The 19,290-nt window shown below is 36.6% G+C and overlaps 1 protein-coding gene across 16 annotated transcripts in view; it reads right to left on the bottom strand.

Moving 5' to 3' along the window:
• TBC1D5 (TBC1 domain family member 5) overlaps positions 1 to 19,290 on the bottom strand; it is a 556,466-nt gene that overhangs the window by 399,477 nt on the left and 137,699 nt on the right. The window contains exon 1 of one of the 16 annotated variants that reach the window (XM_057739466.1): positions 8,046 to 8,159. The exons of the other annotated variants lie outside the window; for them this stretch is intronic. The gene's annotated coding sequence lies outside the window, so the exon portion shown is untranslated. Of the gene's footprint in view, positions 1 to 8,045; positions 8,160 to 19,290 lie in introns of those variants that run through there. 16 annotated transcript variants of the gene reach the window in all.

Below are 19,290 nucleotides of genomic sequence, written 5' to 3' on the forward strand. Positions count from 1 at the left end.
ATACACTTTAGGTTTGCAATCATCTCTGGGCCACTGGAGGCAGTACTTCCCTCTGCCTGGAGGCTCTGTTTTCAACATGCCTCACACACAGCTCAGTCTGCACCTTCTCTGGAAGTCTCCATGGAACTTCCACCAGTTCCACCTCTAAGCTGCTTTAAGTACTTTTTTGCTGGGGTCCACTATCTCCCGTGTATGACTCTATCGTATCATTCACCCTACTAGACCTTAATTTTTTTAAACTGCCATTTTCTCTCCTATAAATTGCAAGCTCCAAAAGGAAAGAAGAATCATATTTTGCGGAATACAGAAAAATGGTACAAATCAACCAGTTTGCAAGGCAGAAACAGAGACACTGATGTAAAGAACAAACATGGACACCAAGTGGGGAAAGTGGGAGGGGGGGAATGAATTGGGAGATTGGGATTGTCATATATACATTACTAATAAGAAAAAAAAATCAAATTGTACACTTTAAAATACGCAGTTTACTGTATGTCAATTGTATCTCAACAAAAGTTCTTAAAGACAAAAAAAAAAGAAACATATTTTAACTTGTTGATCCAACACCTACAATACTATTTATAGCAACAGGTAACTAAGCAAAAAGTTTTGTGGAAAGAAGTTATTAAAAAAAAAAAAAAAAGAAAAAAAAAGGAAAAGATCCTTGGTATCTTAATAAACTTAAGAATTATTTTACAAAATAAATGTAACTCGCACTTGCTGGCGCTCATCTTCACCCTGCGATGGTTAATTTTATACATCAACCTGACTGGGCTAGGGATGCCAAAGTAGCTGATAAAACATTGTTTCTGGGTGTGTCTGTGTGAGTTTCTCTGTAAGAGATTAGCATCTGAATCGGACTGAGTTAAGCCAATGTGAGTGGGTAGTACCCAATATAGGCAGGGCCTGAACAGAACAAAAAGGTGAAGGAAGGGCAAATTCGCGCTCTTACCTCAGGCCAGGATATTTGGACTCAGACCAGGATTTAGTCCACCTCCCCCAGTTCCCACGCCATCACCACAATTCTCAGGCCTTCAGACTCAACAGGAGTCACACACCGTAGGTCTTCCTGGTTCTTCAGCTCGCAGGCAGCAGATCAGGGGACTTCTTAGCCCCTAAGCTGCGGGAGCCAATTTCTGTATTTTATACATGTAGATCCTCCTGGTTCTGTTTCTCTGGAGAACTCTAATTCAACCCACAATGCAGGATTCCAGGCTCCGATAAATTGTTCCCCAAACATTTCTGGGAGTCATCACGTGTGTTCATGAGCTGACAGTCAGCTGACAGTAGCCTTGCAGGGCCCCTCGATCATCCAGCCCTCTTTGTGCCTCTCTGGGTGGTATCTGATCTGCTGGTTCCATTCCCTCCACACTAAGCTTCGGGGGGCTCATCTGTTCCCCCACCCAGGCACTGCTTTTGCTCTGGACTGTTGATCACTGGTGGTGACTGTCCCCCACAGGGTCCCGCTCACTGAGGCCGGCTTCCCCTCTGCTCCGAGCTAGCCACTGCTTTGTCCAGTAGCACCGCTGTCATGCAGGGCACCCCCCACCTTTCTAACATGTACAATGCAGTGCGGTCTGTAAAATGAGTCACTCAGTGGATGGTGGCAAAAAAGGGGGAAGACTGTCTTTCTACTGGACTCTCAGTTTACAGGGTAAAGGGCCGTGCCACTTGTCCCCAAGCATCTTATAACATTTCTCCTTATTCTCCTGCTCTTTCTGAATTTCTTTTTCTTACAGCCCAGGTTATCCTTCTATCTCCACAAGGCCTGAGAGGTCTATACCAGAATGCAAAACAGACCTGAGGCTAAACTCAGAAATGCTCCTTCTCTAACAGCGAAGATGGCATCACCAGATCTGGCTCTTTTCTCTTCATTTTTTTCTTTAAAAAATGACACTTTTGTTCCTACCCATCAAAGACTGCTGGCAGGCCAGCCACACCCCAGATGTGGCTGAACCCCTGCAAGAAACACAAGCAGGGGCCACACAAGGGGACATGCTACCCGGAAAGAGTCTTAAACACGAAACCAGAACACACAACTATTGAAACAGGCAATGCCCTTTCGTGCTCCATGTTTCTTATACTTAATACACTCCATTAAAAGCTTTACATTAAAATTCCTGAGTTATGTGTGTCACTCAAAGCAGCTTTCCCAATGACAAACGAAAGCCTCCCTTTTGGGGAAATATTTCACCAATTAACCTTTTTATCTGAATTCCAGTGTGAGTAGGCCAGCAGTGTCACATCACCTGCCCCACAGCACATGGGGCAGGTGATGTGACACCCGCTTCTGTCACACTCCAAAAGGCACTTCAAGAACAACACCAGGGTGGACTGCTGCGTGGACACCAGGGGAAGGCATGGCCAGAGAGAGACAGGAGAGCAAGCAAGAACCTGCCTGACTGGGGCTTGCTGGAAAGCCATCCCTGCAATGGGGGGTGCATTCTTCATGCCACGAGAACACAAGGCAAGAAAGAACAACTTTTCCTGCAAGTTCCACACTGGATTCAGACTCTACATCAGAGGGTAATATGTACCAATAAATTACAAATGTAAGACAAAGAATGGACCAGAGGAAAAACATAATGCAAATGCTCTGAAAACAAAAGCAAATTTTAAAGAAAATGTACAGCGAATACCAATATTACTGGTATTTCAATTTCATTCAAAAATTGATATACACTTAGAAATTAAATCCCTGGCTTTATAAACATGATGAATAAGCAAATACTTCAGGATAATATATTTCTTATCACAGCATTTTATGACAGAAAAATTTCCTCAAAGCTCCATTACTAACAAATTCCAAAATGTTGTCACTAAAAATAGAGCTCCTTATTTTTCCTCATCTATTTTGATACTTTTAGCCATCTCATAAACTGCATATTTTTTGGATTTTAACAACCAATCCTCCCAGAACTTTTATATTTTCATAAAGAAAAAGGAAATATATATATGTGTGTGTGTGTGTGTTTAAATCTGACTTTAAAAATTAATCTTTACAACAAAAACAACTCAATCTTCAAAAAAAAAAAAAAAAAAAAAAAAACCTGAGGGAGGGAGGAGGAAGATGCTTTAAAAGTAAAAAGGAAATAAAAATGGACAAGGACTGAGGCAGGATGTAGATTTCAGGTAATTTTAAGCACTGGATAATTTTAATCTAGAAAGAAAGCCTCAATTCAGTTATAAATATATTTTAAAAAATAGCACACTATTCCCTTGGAGAATCTGGATGGTGGCATTTTTGAAATAAGCAACGACAACAGGGGGAAAAACACCCTCTCCTTATGTTGCCTTTATTCAGTTTGTGGACTCCTACTGCAGGTGGTCCTTGAGACAATAACATAAAAGACTTCTAAAACAAAATGAATAAATATGACCATTTATTTAAAATTCAGGCAGTTTTTTAAAACTCTATTTCTATTCAGAGCGTCCAATTATCTATAAGATATACACAGGCTGCAATACAAGCCATTATGATTGATTGATTGATTTTAAACAAAAATACTAGCACATATATACACAAAATGAATCTTATCTCCCTTCAAAATATCCATTTTAGGCAGCTATACATCAATTCCACTGAATCCAGAAAGAGGCACTGCTAAAATACTTTGATTAATGGATTACGTATACATATTCCCAAGGGGACTATTTCAAAGGGAATAACACACATTTGAATAAACAGGCTCTGATATATTTATTTAAAAATTGACCTCACTAATTTATAGTCAAATGTAATATAGAAAACAAACTTTAAAAGACATAAAGTTCTCTGAACAAATAAATTTTCATTTGAAATTCACACTTCAAAATAAATCTTATCCTGCCATCCACTAGTAAAAAAAAATGGAATGTGATAAGGGATAGAAAGGTAAGTATTATAAAGTCAAATAAATATAAAAGGCCATTATATTCACTACCTTTTGAGAAGTAAATTACCTATTGAGGAAAAAGAACCTCCAAATCTGGAGTAAGCATTCTGTAACACACGGCAACAAATTCACTGAGGGTGGTCTTTAAAGTCTGCATTGCACATACAAATTTCTTTTTAGCTGTAGTATGTGCAGTATATAGCTCCAACTAATAAAAACCAATTCATCCAAAAATGCAACCCATCTTGAAGTAACAGTACTTCCAGAAATGCAAACTACTGTCAATTATGGTTTAGGACTTAAAGGACAGTAATTTTTATTCTAATCTATGCAGTGATTTGAAATAGGTATAATTAAAAACTAACTTGTAATTACTGTATCTATGCATCTATAGAATCATCCACACATTTTTAAATATATATATTTCCTTCAATTTGTCTTAATCTTAAAACTGTTCACGAAGTAGTTTTTATTTTTAAAAAATTTTATTACAAGGCATGTGATTTTACCCTTTTTTGTTTACTTGTTATGAAAATGATACAAAACAAATACTTTGACCACAAGCCCTGGGTGTTCAATGCCTTCAATCAAAGCACTGCAATTAATATGAAATTCTAAATACAGAATATAATGCCACATAAATAGTATAACAGCCAAGTCCTGTCTAAGAAGCCATATGTTTTTTCCCATTGTTCAAAAAAAGGAGATGACTTCCCGTCACTTATGTTTCTGATTAGCAAGGTGATTTATGCCACAATCACTAAAAATGCCAGCAAGTGAATGAGAAAATGCATAGTGACTGCACCAGATGTGCACAATAAACAGGAATCCCATTGTAATCTCTGGTACTTAGTTTATATGAAGGTAATGCAGGAAACACTCTTGGATATGGCAAAGTCACTCTTTTTTTACATTTGACTATAAATGATATGAAATAAATTGTGTGTTTTATACTTTATGGCATGCATACATTGATAAATTAGGTAGCGTTTTGTATCCCGACTTATCTACAAGACAAACCTGGCTAAGATCATGGGGATTAATTGCTTCAGAAGTGTGAAATGCAGCTTTTCCATTCTTTTCTGCACACTCAGTGAAGAAACAATGATTAATCACTGTTTAACTATTCTCCTGAGGATCTACAAGATTGCCAAAGCAGGACTTATCCTCATAAATCCAAAAAATACAGGTTTAGATTTGTTGCCAGCAACTGAAAGAACATGAACTTAAACCCATTTGTTATCAGATTAAAATAATGTCAAGGTTTTAGACCCTCACTGGCACACAATTCCCTTTTAATCGGTGACTTCAAGAGGAAATTAGATTAACACATAAGATATAACAAAAGCATGTGTATTTTACAAAAGTAACAATAAACCTATTTTTTTAATTATAAAATATCCTCAGCCCAATAATGTCAACCATACTATTGAACTTGAGCTGATAACCTCCCTTAGCTATATAAATACTTTAATTCCTCTAATTTATAAAAAATAAAATACTTTATCAGATGAAAAACCTTTTTAAATGGTTATTTCAAATAAAAATGACTACTTATTTCAAGAAATTGTATTCTAGACAGCTACAGCTGAAGAACAATTATGTGGATAAAATTATTTAGTTTCAACGGTACTAAAAGAAACATATTTATAAGTCTTTATAAGACTAAAAATGTAAAACTTCAAAACTTTAAGCCTGGATTCCCCTGGTGGTGCAGTGGTTAAGAATCTACCTGCCCAGAAATAGACACACAGATGTACAGAACAAACATATGGACACTAAGTGGGGAAAGTGGGGGGGGGGGGCGGTACAAACTGGGAGATTGGGATTGCCATATATACATTACTAATAAGAAAAAATATCAAATTGTACACTTTAAATATATGCAGTTTATGCAGTTTATTGTGTGTCAACTGCATCTCAATAAAAGTTCTTAAAGAAAAAAAAAAAGAATCCACTTGCCAATGCAGGGGACATGGGTTTGACTGCTGGTCCGGGAAGATCCCACATGCCATGGAGCAACTAAGCCCAAGTGCCACAACTACTGAGCCTGCATTCTAGAGTCCGCAAGCCACAACTACTGAGCCAGTGTGCTGCAACTCCTGAAGCCCACATGCCTAGAGCCAGTGCTCCGCAACAAGAGAAGCCACTGCAATGAGAAGCCCGCGCACTGCAACGAAGAGCAGCCCCCACTGGCCACAATTAGAGAAAGCCCACACGCAGCAATGAAGACCCAATGCAACCAATAAACTAAGTAATTAATTTAAAAAAATACAATTAAAAAAAAAACTTTAAGCCTATACTATAAATGATCCCAAAACATGTAACATTTTGCACAGATGTACATGAGAAGAGAGGTTTCAAATATATTCCAAGTAATTTAGGCTTTCAAGACACCTTCAGTGAATATTCCCTACATACTGAAGAAATTAAGTAACTCTTAAGTCCCTTATAAAATTTTTAAACATATTTTTAATAAGGGAAAAATTACTTTGTCACAATAATAAAATGTTAGCAACATAATGGTCAAATCACTACAAATTAAAGATTTTAAAAATCCCCTTAAATTGAGTTAGCTGTTCACAGACTACAAAGTATTCCTAAATGGGAATAACCTTAAGTAAAAACTTCAACCCTAAAGTAAAAACTTCAAACATCTCACTTATAAAGCACCCATTTTCTATTTGCCTAATTATGTGTTCATCTAACTTCTCCCTTTCAGTTCATGATGCTCCTTTCGGGTCTACCAGGTACCACAAAGACTAGCAGAAAGGTAAAGAAGAGGAGGTGAACATGTTGATCAAGTTCACTGTTCAATAAGTCTCTGTAAAAGTGAATAATTGTAAATCATCCAATTTAAAAAGGAAAACATCATAAAATGACATATTTAAGAGTTAGCTGAGTACCTGCCATTGAGTAAAGTCAATAAACATTTGTTGATCAAATGAATAGATGAATTCAAATTGATTTCTACTCTGGAAGCTGATGACATTTTAGAGTCTATAGAGAATTGCCCTTTCACCTTCTCCCAACACTCCCAAAGATCTTTGCCACTTAAAATTTTTTCATTCAATGAAAAATATTTAGGAAGAACCATTCTTAAGTGTTACTCAAAATATGCCACTAGCATAAAACCCCACAGAGATGCTAATTGTTTTGTTTAACTTGGAAAAACTACCAGGATGGACTTGGCGGTTTGAGGATGGCCATCACTATTAGCTCACAAAGGAACACAAGCGTGTCAGAATGAGATAGCTGGGATTTTTGAAAACAAGTCTGTGCTTATACAGGGGAAGTCACAGCAACCAGTTTAAGTCAACAACCTAAACACAGAAGCCAAGTCCCAGATGACAAAATGGCAGCCAACTGCAGAAATGTATACGTGAGGCCCAGGGAAAGAGACAAGTGAAATAACAACGAAGTTACTTAACAGGGAATCAGCTAAGAAGATAGTGAAGGAGTGGCCTGTGACACGATGACTATCCGCCTATGAAAAGGAGACCTTGCTAAAGACCCTTCTCAGGGTCAGCCCGTGATGCACCGGGTGGCCTCACCACAAGTAACAGTTGTATGTCACGTGTTAGGCCATGGTATAATGTGGGCACGTACCAAAGAAAAATGAGAGAGAACTTTCATTCTTGCTTAAAGGGGAATGCAATAAGCTACACCCTGCCTTTAGAGGGAAACAGAATAAAGTTATAAGAAGCCGAAGTCATCTTATTTGTGATTATTACTTCCATACAGTTGGTCCTCCCAAAGACAGAGAACTAAGTAAACTGACAGTAAACCAAATATACTGTCTTGGTAAACATGTCCTAGGTAGATGAGTGAATGTACAGATACAGAGGAGATATTACTCAAAATGTCTTCCAGCCCAGTGACCAAGGAATGTGTTCTAGGTTTTAGGAAAAAGTAGGTCTGTAAAGAATAAAAATTAGTTATTTAAACCGAAGAGGGACCCACTAGAGGTGCTGTGAAAAAAAGCATAAGGTTAGTCAGTGTTTGGTCTCACAAATGAATAATGCAGGGGTTCATCTGAGTATAATCTACAGTTGGCTGTCTGTATCCAAGGTTGCTACGCAGCCAAAGACTCAACCAACCACAGACCATGTACTACGACAGTATTTACTATATTTATACTGAAAAATATCCACATATAGATGGACTTACGCAGTTCAAACCTGCCTTGTTCAAGGGTCAGTTATAACTCCTTTCCCATCTGTTATCCTTCCTAATGTCAACTCTACAGTACTGGAGCACAGCAAACACACCGCTTCAATCATGTCCCAAGACAGCATGAGCAGTTCCTACAACCACAGTGGGAGTTACATCACTATCGAGAGCTGGAAACTTGAGCAAGAATGATAAGAAAGGCAACATTATTCCAATTCAGAAACACATGACAGTGATTCCAGAGATCATATTATACCAGGAAGAAAATGCTGGAACTCTAATGCTATCACTGTATCCCATATTTATCTACTGTGCTCCTGGGCTGAGTTGACTGGGAGGAATATGAGTCATAAGGAACACAAAAGACTCCTGGCATTCAGAGATTTTTACATTCATGATTTCACCCTGTTCAAGCAATCCAGGACATGAAGTAATTTATCATTTTTCTGATAAGTGAATTTGAACCATAAGCTCCTAAGGCTGGTGTAAGAAAGCAGTGCTGCCTCTGATCTTGGTGGTCCTCTAGAACAGCACCAGGGACGGGTTTTGTGGAAGACAATTTTTCCACGGATGGCGGTGGCGGGGGGGTAATGGTTCAAGCAGTAATGCGAGCGACGGGGAGCAATGGGGAGCAGCAGATGAAGCTTCACTCGCTCACCCACCGCTTACCTCCTGATGTGCGGCCCAGTTCCTAACAGGGGGGTGGGATCGCCGCTCTAGAACATACTATAGAGATATTTACACATTTGAGATTTTTCAAAAACTTTAAGAGGTGTATTATTCATAAATGCTTATTGTATGTCTTCATTACAATAACAGAATTTTTTTAAAACACAAAATTCCTAAATTGGAAACTACCATTCACCGATGTTGCAACAATGAAAAGCACAAAGGGGTAAGCTGAACAGAACAAGCCTGAAGGAGTGGCAGGCAGCGAGTCATGATGCTTCTGGTAGGCGACTATCCCAGAAATAACACAAAGCTTGACCAAAGACTTTCACAGATGGATCTGTGCCTGTGTGTGCTGCCTGCCTTCCTATTAGTAAGGGTAAACCATCCGTGCGCCTACCTAAGGCCAATCTCACCACTTGTGCACCTCGCTTCAGCAATTCTCTACTCTTTCTTGTATCATCAGTTTATTCCTCTCTACTGGGACATTCTCAATATGGATGTATGCTGCATCTCTTCTACTTAAAAAAATCCTCTCTTATAAATTAAATTTAAAAAAAAGAGTAAATGAAAATAAAAAAAAAGATATCTTGCACAAGGTAACAATTTGTAAAGAACTATCATAATCCTTACTATTATCTTTAATATATTAAGATGCAAATTAGGTAATTGTTGGATTCTCTAAATTATATGAAACAATATAAAAATTATTGTGAAGACCATATATATGCCCTGTTACATTGTTATGTTATGCTATGTTTAGTCTCTATTTCAGTTTGCATTTAAACAATTCTAATAAAAAAAACAGGAGAAAAAAAAAATCCTCTCTTGACCAACTTCCCCCTTAAGTTATCACATTTCTCCTCCCACTCCACCTTGAACCCACTCCTCCTTGAACTCACTCCATCTTGAATCCACTACTCCAGTAAGACTCTTGTCCTCCACCGAAACTGCTCTTCTCAAAGTCAACAATTACCTCCCATTGCTAAATCCAACAATCAATTCACAGTTCATGTATAACTTCACATTTCAGCATCATTTGTCACAAACTATCACTCCCCTTCCTTGACACATTTACATCACTTAGCTTCCTTAGTTGTCAGATATTCTAAATGCCAAAGAAGCTTCCTCTTACCTAGCTTCGTTCTCCTTCCCTGGCCGCCTCCACTAACTCATCTTCTCCTGACCCCTAGACTTAAAGTACCCCAAAGCTGGGACCTTCAATTGCCTCTAGCTGTATCTACTGGATTGCATCAATATTACCCGTTTAAAAATAGCATCTACAATTGATTACTTTCACAGTTTTTTCTTCATCTCAGACCTTCCCCTGAACTCTGGGATAGTATCTGTCTCCTTGACTGCTCCACTTAAATGTCTAATAAACATCTTCAACTCAGCATGTCCAGAGCCAAACGCCTGACCTTCTCCCCCAAGTGTACTCCTGTTATAATCTTCCCCTTCATTTAAAAAAAAACTCTTATCTTTCTAGTTATTCAAACCAAAAACATTATTGGAGCCATTCTTGACTCCTTGCCTTCACTCATAACTCAAATCCAATCCATCAGCAAATCCTGTTGTTCAAACCACAATTATCTCTCACTTCTAACCTTCTACACGGTCCCTCTGCTTCTGCCCTTGCTCTCTGTACAATAGTTTCTCAACCTGGCAATGTGTAATTCTTTTAAGCTATAAATCAGATGTTGATACTTACTTGCCAATAACTTCCCATCTCATTCAGAATAAAAGCCAAATGCACATCTCTAAGGGCTAGATTCCCAGTTCCCTCTCTAATTTAATCCCTACTGCTCTCTCCTCACGCTGCTGCAGCCACACTCACCTCTTTGTTGTTCCTTGAACACATCAGTAATATTCCTCCATCAGGGCCTTTGTATTGCTTGTTCCCTGTGCTTGAGGTGCTCACTCCCTTACCTCCACCTGACCTTTACTAAAGGATTACCTTCTCAGGGAGGCATTCCCTGACCTCCCAATGGAAAATTTTCATCAGACTCCGTATACCAGTAACTCTTCATCCTCCCCTCCTTGCTTTAATTTATTTTCCTTTGTAGCCCCACTACCTAACCAACTACATATTTTACTTATTCATCTTGCTTCTTGTTGACCCCTCTGCCCTAAAAAGCAAGCTTAATCAAATTGTGAATTTTTCTCTATTTTATTTTCACTGTGATATCTCTTCAATGAATAAGATTGGCTTCAAATGTCTCAGTAGGAATAATGGATGTTAGAAATGAACTGAGCAAAACCTTCAAAGTTCTAAAGAAAATTATTTTAATTCTAGAAATATTAATATATACCCATATAGAGTATCAAACAACTGTGAGAATAAAAACATTTTCTAATAGGCATAACTTGGAAAATTCACCTTTCACCATTTATCCTTCTGAAAATTTATTTAAATTCAAATCGTGACAATGGGACACAAGAAACATTAGAACTAACCCAGGAACATAATGAAAAGAAATCTGAGTGTAACAGTTCTACAAAAGGCCAAGGAAGCTCTGGTCCATATTAAAATAGAAGGTCTGAGTTAAGTGATATATTTCTTCAACAAGAGAGTAGATAACCTAACAAAAATTTATTTTATGATTGAAACTCATACATTTTAAAGCCTAAAAGTACCATTGTGGTGCACTATCTATAAAAGGAGAGACACAGACCTCCCATGAGCATTAAGCAAAAAGAATGGTAATTTAAAACTCTGTAAAAACAAAGAACTATGCACACATGCAGGGGGAAAAAATGGTAGAACTATGAGGTAAAACTTAGTATGAATTTGAGAAAATGAAGAAAGCAAAATATCTTTTCTGTGGAAAACAATTCTACTGGTCAGTTAATTCAGCGTGGAACACAGAATGAAGTGATATTCTGAACTGATGTATAATCACTATATAAGAAATACTGGATATAATCATTTCTCTACAGTGTTATTTTGCTGAAAGTCATTTATCACTATTCATCTTCTAATTATCGAAAAAAATGGAAAAAAACAAGTGTTCACAACATGTGGAGAAACTGGAACCCTCATACATTGCTGGTGGGAATATAAAATGCTGCAGTCACTGTGGAAAACAATTTGGTGGTTCCTCAAAAAGGTAAATAAAGAATTACAACATAACCCAGCAATTATACTCTTAGGTATATACCTAACAGAACTGAAAACAGGTACTCAAATAAGAATATGTGCACCTAAATTCACAGAAGCACTACTCACAAGGGCCAAAAGGTGGAAGCAAACCAAATAATTATACGTACAATGGAGTGTTGCTCAGCTGGGAAAACGCATGAAGTGCTGACACATGCTACAGCATGCAAGAACCCTGACAACACCACCCCAAGTGAAAGGAGCCAGACACAGAAGGTCACACATTATATCATTCCATTTATATGAAATGTTCAAAATAGGTAAATCCTTAGAGACAGAATATAGACTGATGGATACCAGGAGTCGGGAGGAGGTGAGAATGAGGAGAAACTGTTTAAAAAGTAAGGGGTTCAACCTTGGAGTGATGGCAACATGTGGAACTAGAGAGAGGTGGTGGGTTCACAGCACTATGAATGTAGTAAAAGCTACTGAATCACTCAATTTTATGTTACATAAATTTCACCTCAATAAATTATTCTAAAAGAAAAGATATTCTACTTTTAGATCAGTCTTTACCTATTTTCTTATTTCCAGAGTATAGATTTCCATAATCTTCTTTCATATTGGAAGGCTCTTAGGATCAAATATCTATGACTTTGAAAGAATGTTTATCTCAGGTTCACTAAACATTTGAGTTTCATTTCATTTTTTCCCCACTGTTAAATTCAAGTAAAATTTTGAAAAAGGTTGTATTTTTCAAATATTACATGAGTTCATCACTACAATATAGGATTAGGGATTTCTGGTTTGTTTCTATTTTACATTATTTTTATTTTTTATTTTGTTCAGCTCTGATGGACAATTGACCTCAATATAACGTAATAAAATTGAAGATATTTAAAGTGTATATCGTGTGCTTTTTACTTTGATGTACTCCCACCCACTTATACTCATTTATGCTTTTGCTGCCTTTGCTTTTGGTGTCAAAATTTTAAAAAAAAGAAAAGAAAAAGAAAAACCCACATTGCCAGGACCAATGCGAAACACCTTACCCCATCCGCTTCTAAGAGTTTTATGGTCAAGGTTTTATGTTCAAGTCTTTAATCCACTTGGAGTTGATTTTTGTGTATTGTGTAAGATAGGGGTTCAATTTCACTTTGCCTGAGGCTGTCCAATTTTCCCAACACTATTTATTGAAGAGAGTATCCTTTCCCCAGTGAATATTCTTAGATCCTTTGTCATAAGTTAACTGACCATCTATGTGTGGGTTTATTTCTGGGCTCGCACTTTTTTTCCATTAGTCTGTTTTTATGCTAATATCATACTATTTAGATTATTATATTTTTGTAATATAGTTTAAAATCAAGAAGTGTGATGCTTTCAGCTTTGTTCTTCTTTCTCAAGAGTGCTTTGGTTATTCAGGGTATTTTATGGTTCCATACAAATTTTAGGATAGCTTTTTCTATTTATGTGAAAAATGCCACTGGCCTTCTGAAATAGATTTCATTGGATCTGTAGATTGCTTTGGGTAGTATGAACATTCTAAAAATACCAATTCTTCCAATCCATGAGCACAGAATATTTTTCCATTTACTTGTGTCTACTTCAATTTCTTTCCTCAATGTCTTATTATAGTCGATATATATATATTTCACCTCCTTGGTTAAATTTATTCCTGAGTTTTATTCTTTTTGATGCAGTTGTAATTGAGACTGTTTCCTTAACTTTTCCTTCTGATAGTTCATTGTTAGTGTATACAAATGCAACAGATTTTTATATAATGATTTTGTATCCTGCAACTTTAGTGAATTTGTTCATTAATTCTAACAGTTCTTTTGGTGGAGTTTTCTATATATAATATCCTACCTCTGCAAATAAAAAGTTTTATTTCTTCTCTTCTGACCTGAATACCTTTTGTTTCTTTTTCTTGATGGCTCTGGCTAGGATTTCCAGTACTATGTCAAATAAAACTGGGGAAATTGTTTCTTTGAATATGGTGAACACCATCTTGTTTCTCAGGGTTACTCACTGAACAAACAATCTTGATAAATAGCCCAAGTATTGGGGGGGGAGGAGTGGGAGGCAGCAAGTTCGTGCATTCTTGTCTTATTCCTGATCTTAGAGGAAAATCTTTCAGTTTTTCACCATTAAGTAGGATGTCAGCTATGGGCTTGTCATATGTGGTCTTAATTATGTATAATACGTTCCCTCTATACCCAGTTTGTGGAGGGTTCATACCATAAGTGAATGTTGAATTTTGTCAAATGCTCTTTCTGCGTCTGTTCAGATGATCATATGATTTTTATCCCTTTTTTTTTATCAATGTGGTGTACCACATTGATTTGTGGATACTGAACCATCCTTGCATCCCTGGAAAAAAATCCCACTCGATCATGGTGTATGATCCTTTGAATGCACTGCTGAATTCAGCTGAATATAGTTTGTTGAGGATTTCTGCATATGTGTTCATCAGGGATACTGGTTTGTAATTTTCTTTTCCTGTAGTGCCCATGCCTAGTTTTGGTACTGGAGGAGGGAACACACCTGTTAAAACAGAAGTGCTCCCTCCTCTTCTATTTTTTGGGAGTTTGAAAAGGTTTGACATTAATTCTACTTTAAATGTTTCACAGAATTCACCAGTGAAGCCATCCGGTTCTGGACTTTGCTGGGAGGTTTTTGATTACTATCTCCATCTCCATGGTATTGGACAATCAGATTTTCTATTTCTTCACGATTGATGGGTTGTATATTTCTAGAAATTTAACCATTTCTTCTAGGTTGTCCAATTTGTTGGTGAATAATTGTTCATAGTAGTTTCTTAAGAACCTTTGTTATTTCAGTGGTATCATTTTTTTTCTTAGTATATCCAGCTGAAGTCTCCTCTTTTTCAAATAAATAAAAAAATAGCTCTTTGTTTCATTGATATTTTCTGTTGTTATTTTAATCTCTATTTCACTTATTTGTACTTTTTGTTTTTTCCTTTCCTCTATTAATTTTATGCTTAGTTTGCACTTTTATAGCTTAAGATGTAATTTCAGGTTATTTATTTGAGCTTTCTTTTCCTTTTGTGTGTGTGTGTGTGTGTGTGTGTGTGTGTGTAGTTTTGCTTTTTATAACTGAATGATAGATTCTTCAAATTCTATAGTGCTTTACAGTTTTCAAGTTTCACACACATGATTTCATATAATCCAGTAACAATCTTTTTTTTCTCCTACCCCTTAATTGGCCTCTCCCTCTTCCCTCTCCCAGCTGCTAAAAACTAGTGTGTTCTCTATATCTGTGAGTCTGCTTCCTTTTTGTTTTATTCACTAATTTGTTGTATTTTTTAGATTTCACATATAACTGATATCATACAGTATTTGTCTTTCTCCGTCTGACTTATTTTACTTAGCATAATGCCCTCCATTAAGGTTGCTTCCATACCTTGGCAACTGTAAATAATATTGCCATGAACACTTGGGTGCGTGTTTCTTTTCACATTATGTTTTGTTTTTTTTAAAATACATACCCAGGAATAGAATCACTTGGCCATAAGGTAATTTCTTTTCTGCTTTTCTGAGAAACCTCCAAACTGCTTTCCACAGTGGTTGCACAAATTTACATTCCCACCAACAGTGTGGGAGGGTTCCCTTTTCTCCACATCCTCCCCAACATTTGTTTTTTGTGTTCTTTTTGATGATAGCCATTCTGACTGGTGTGAGGTGATATCTCATTGTGGTTTTGATTTGCATTTCCCTGATGATTAGCAATGTTGAGCATCTTTTCATGCGCCTGTTGGCCATCTGCATTTCCTCTCTGGAAAAATGTCTATTCAGTTCATCTCCCTATTTTTTTATTCAAGTTGTTTGTTTTTTTGATATTGAGTTGTATGAGCTATTTATATATGTTGGATATTAACCCCTAATTGCCATATCATTTGCAAATATCTTCTCCCATTCAGTAGGTTGTCTTTTCATTTTGTTGATGGCTTCCTTCGCTATGCAAAACTTTTAAGTTTAATTAGGTCCTATTTCTTTCTTTTTGCTTTTCTTTCCTTTGTTTTAAGAGGTGTATCCAAAAACATACTGTTGCGATTTATGGCAAAGAGTGTTCTGCCTACGTTTTCCTCTAGGAATTTTATGATATCCAGTCTTGCATTTAGGTCTTTAATCCATTTTGAGTTTATTTTTGTGTGTAGTGTTAGAGAATGTTCTAATTTCAGTCTTTCACATGTAGCTGTCCAGTTTTCTCAGCATCACTTAATGAAGAGGCTGTCTCTTCTCCATTATGTATTTGTGCCTCCTTTGTCATAGATTAAGTGACCATAAGTATGTGGGTTTATTTCTGGGTTCTCTATTCAGTTCCATTGATCTGTGTGTCTGTTTTAATTATCATAGCTTTATAGTATAGTAAGAAGTCATGGAGCATGATTCCTCCAACGTTTTTCTTCTCTCGCAAATTTGTTTTGGCTATTTGGGGTCTTTTTTGTTTCCATACCAATTTTAAAATTATTTGTTCTAGTTCTGTGAAAAATGCCAATGATAATTTGATAGGGCTGCAGCTCAATATCAAAAAAACAAACAACCCAATCAAAAAATGGGCAGAAGACCTAAATAGACATTTCTCCAAAGAAGACATATGGATGGCCAAGAGGCACATGAAAAGCTGCTCAACATCACTAATTCTTAGAGAAATGCAAAGCAAAATTATAATGAGGTATCACCTCACATTGGTTAGAATGGGCATCATCAGAAAATCTACAAACAATAGATGCTGGAGAGGGTGTGGAGAAAAGGGACTCTCTTGCACTCTTGGTGGGAATGTAAATTGGTACAGCCACTACGGAGAACAGTATGGAGGTTCCTTGCAAAACTAAAAATAGAGTTGCCATATGACCCAGCAATCCCACTACTGGGCATAAACCCAGAGAAAACCATAATTCAAAAAGACATATGTACCCCAATGTTCACTGCAGCACTATTTACAATAGCCAGATCATGGAAGCAACCTAAATGTCCATCAATAGATGAATGGATAAAGAAGATGTGGTAAATATATACAATGGAATATTACTCAGCCATAAAAAGGAATGAAACTGGGACATTTTTAGAGACATGGATGGACCTAGAGACCGTCATACAGAGTGAAGTAAGTCAGAAAGAGAAAAACAAATATTGTATATTAACGCACATACGTGGAATATAGAAAAATGGTACAGATTAAACAGGTTGCAAGGCAGAAAGAGAGACACAGCTGTAGAGAACAAACATATGGACAGCAACAGGGAAAGCGGGGGTGGGGGTGGGGGGGGGAGGATGAACTGGGAGATTGGGATTGTTGCATATACATTACTAATAAGAAAAAAATATCAAATTGTACACTTTAAATATATTCAGTTTATTGTATGTCAATTATATCTGAATAAAAGTTCTTGAAAACAATTTGACAGGGATTGCAATGAATCTATAAATTGCCTTGGTCATTTGGTCATTTTCACAATATTAATTCTTCCAATCCAAGAACAAGGTTTATCTTTCCATCTGTTTGTGTTGTCAATTTCTTTCATCAGTATCTTATTGTTTTCTTAGTACAGCTCTTTAACCTCCTTAGTTAGGTTTATTCCTAGGAATCTTACTCTTTTTGATGTGATGGTAAATGGGACTGTTTCCTTAATTTCTCTTTCTGATAGTTTGCTGTTAGCATATAGAAATACAATAATTTCTATATATTAATTTTGCATCCTGCAACTTTATCAAATTCACTAATAAGCTCTAGTATAATAATTTCTTGTGGCATCTTTAGGATTTCCTATGTATAGTATCATGTCATCTGCAAACAGTGACAGTTTTACTTATTCCTTTCTAATTTGGATTCCTTTTATTTCTTTTTATTCTCTGACTGCTTAGGCTAGAACTTTCAAAACTATGCTGAATAAAAGTGGTGAGAGTGGACATCCTTGAGCTTTCTTTTCTTTTTTCTTTTTTTAAAATAAATTTATTTATTTATTTATTTATTTTATTTGTTTCTTGGCTGCACTGGGTCTTCATTGCTGCACACAGGCCTTCTCTAGTTGCAGTGAGTGGGGACTACCCTTCATTGTGGTGCATGGGATCCTCATTGCAGTGGCTTCTCTTGTGGAGCACAGGCTCTAGGTGCGTGGGTTTCAGTAGTTGCGGCACACAGGCTCAACAGTTGTGGCTCATGGGCTCTAGAGCACAGGATCAATAGTTGTGGCGCACGGACTTAGTTGCTCCGCAGCATGTGGGATCTTCCCAGAGCATGGCTCGAACCCATGTCCTCTGCACTGGCAGGTGAATTCTTAACCACTGCACCATCTAGGAAGTCCAAGCTTTCTTTTCTTAATGTAGGTGTTTATCACTATAAACTTTCATCTTAATATTACTATAGCTACACTGAATTAGGGATAATTTTTATTTTCTTTTTACTTTTCTGTATATACCAAACCTTCTAATAAAACATTACATTTATACTTTTTAAATGTTTGCAGTTTATTAAAAGGAGAAAAATGTTAAATAAAATGGAAAGGAGCACTAGAAGAGACCACTTTGGGAAAAAAAATCTGTTATTCCCTGCTGATATAAAGGACTTTGGAAGTTTAAAATTTTTTAAACCAAGAATGATTTGAGGGCATCAGCATGCACACACAATTTACAGATAGTAAGAATAACAAGAGAATAAAGAAATACACACCTTACTATAAAGGAATGATTCTGTAAAAGATGTACCTTCCTTTTATATTTTGAGACATGACCACTGGTATGTGTTTTTACTGCAGAAGAATCAACAAGTGCTCTATTGTTTCCCAGCAGTTACACAGTTCTTTCCCCAAGTCATCTGATAGCTTGTAATGAATTGTCAGAAATGAGAAACACAGGGGAGACAGGAGAAAAGGCAGCTTGACTGAAACAGAAAACAAATTGCTTGATTCCATTTATTTTCCCTACAAGTTAGTCATGAACAAATATACAAGTGATCTAAAGCATGCTTATGAAATTGCAAAGGTGATCCACTACTGGACAGGGAAGTAACTTTAATTATTGGTATCAGCATGTATTTAATGAATATGCAAAAAAAATTGTAATAGAATAGAGCACAGCATACATTCAAGGCAGCCAGGTAGAACTGTTTCAACTTTTGCTTGTTTCATTTGTGCATTTATACCTGTGCAAAATGGCTCATAAATATAAAATGTATTTCTTACTATGGGTTGTGGTTTAAAAAAAAAAAGTGAACGCTACCTATCTGAGATACCTTCAACTCCAAGTTCAATCATTCTAATTTTGAAACTCCTTTAACAAATTTAATGAATGTCAGGAGGTAGAAAGGTAGGAAAGAAAGAGAAGAAAAAGGAAAAGAGTATGGATACAAAACGTATTCAGTGAGAAAAGTGCTAAAATTCTGCTGGTGGGAAAATATTTTTAAACACCCTATGCAGAATCAATTAAAAGAGAAGGAAAACAATGAAGAAAAGGA

Source organism: Hippopotamus amphibius, chromosome 6 (assembly GCF_030028045.1).
Source record: "Hippopotamus amphibius kiboko isolate mHipAmp2 chromosome 6, mHipAmp2.hap2, whole genome shotgun sequence".
Taxonomy (NCBI): domain Eukaryota; kingdom Metazoa; phylum Chordata; class Mammalia; order Artiodactyla; family Hippopotamidae; genus Hippopotamus; species Hippopotamus amphibius.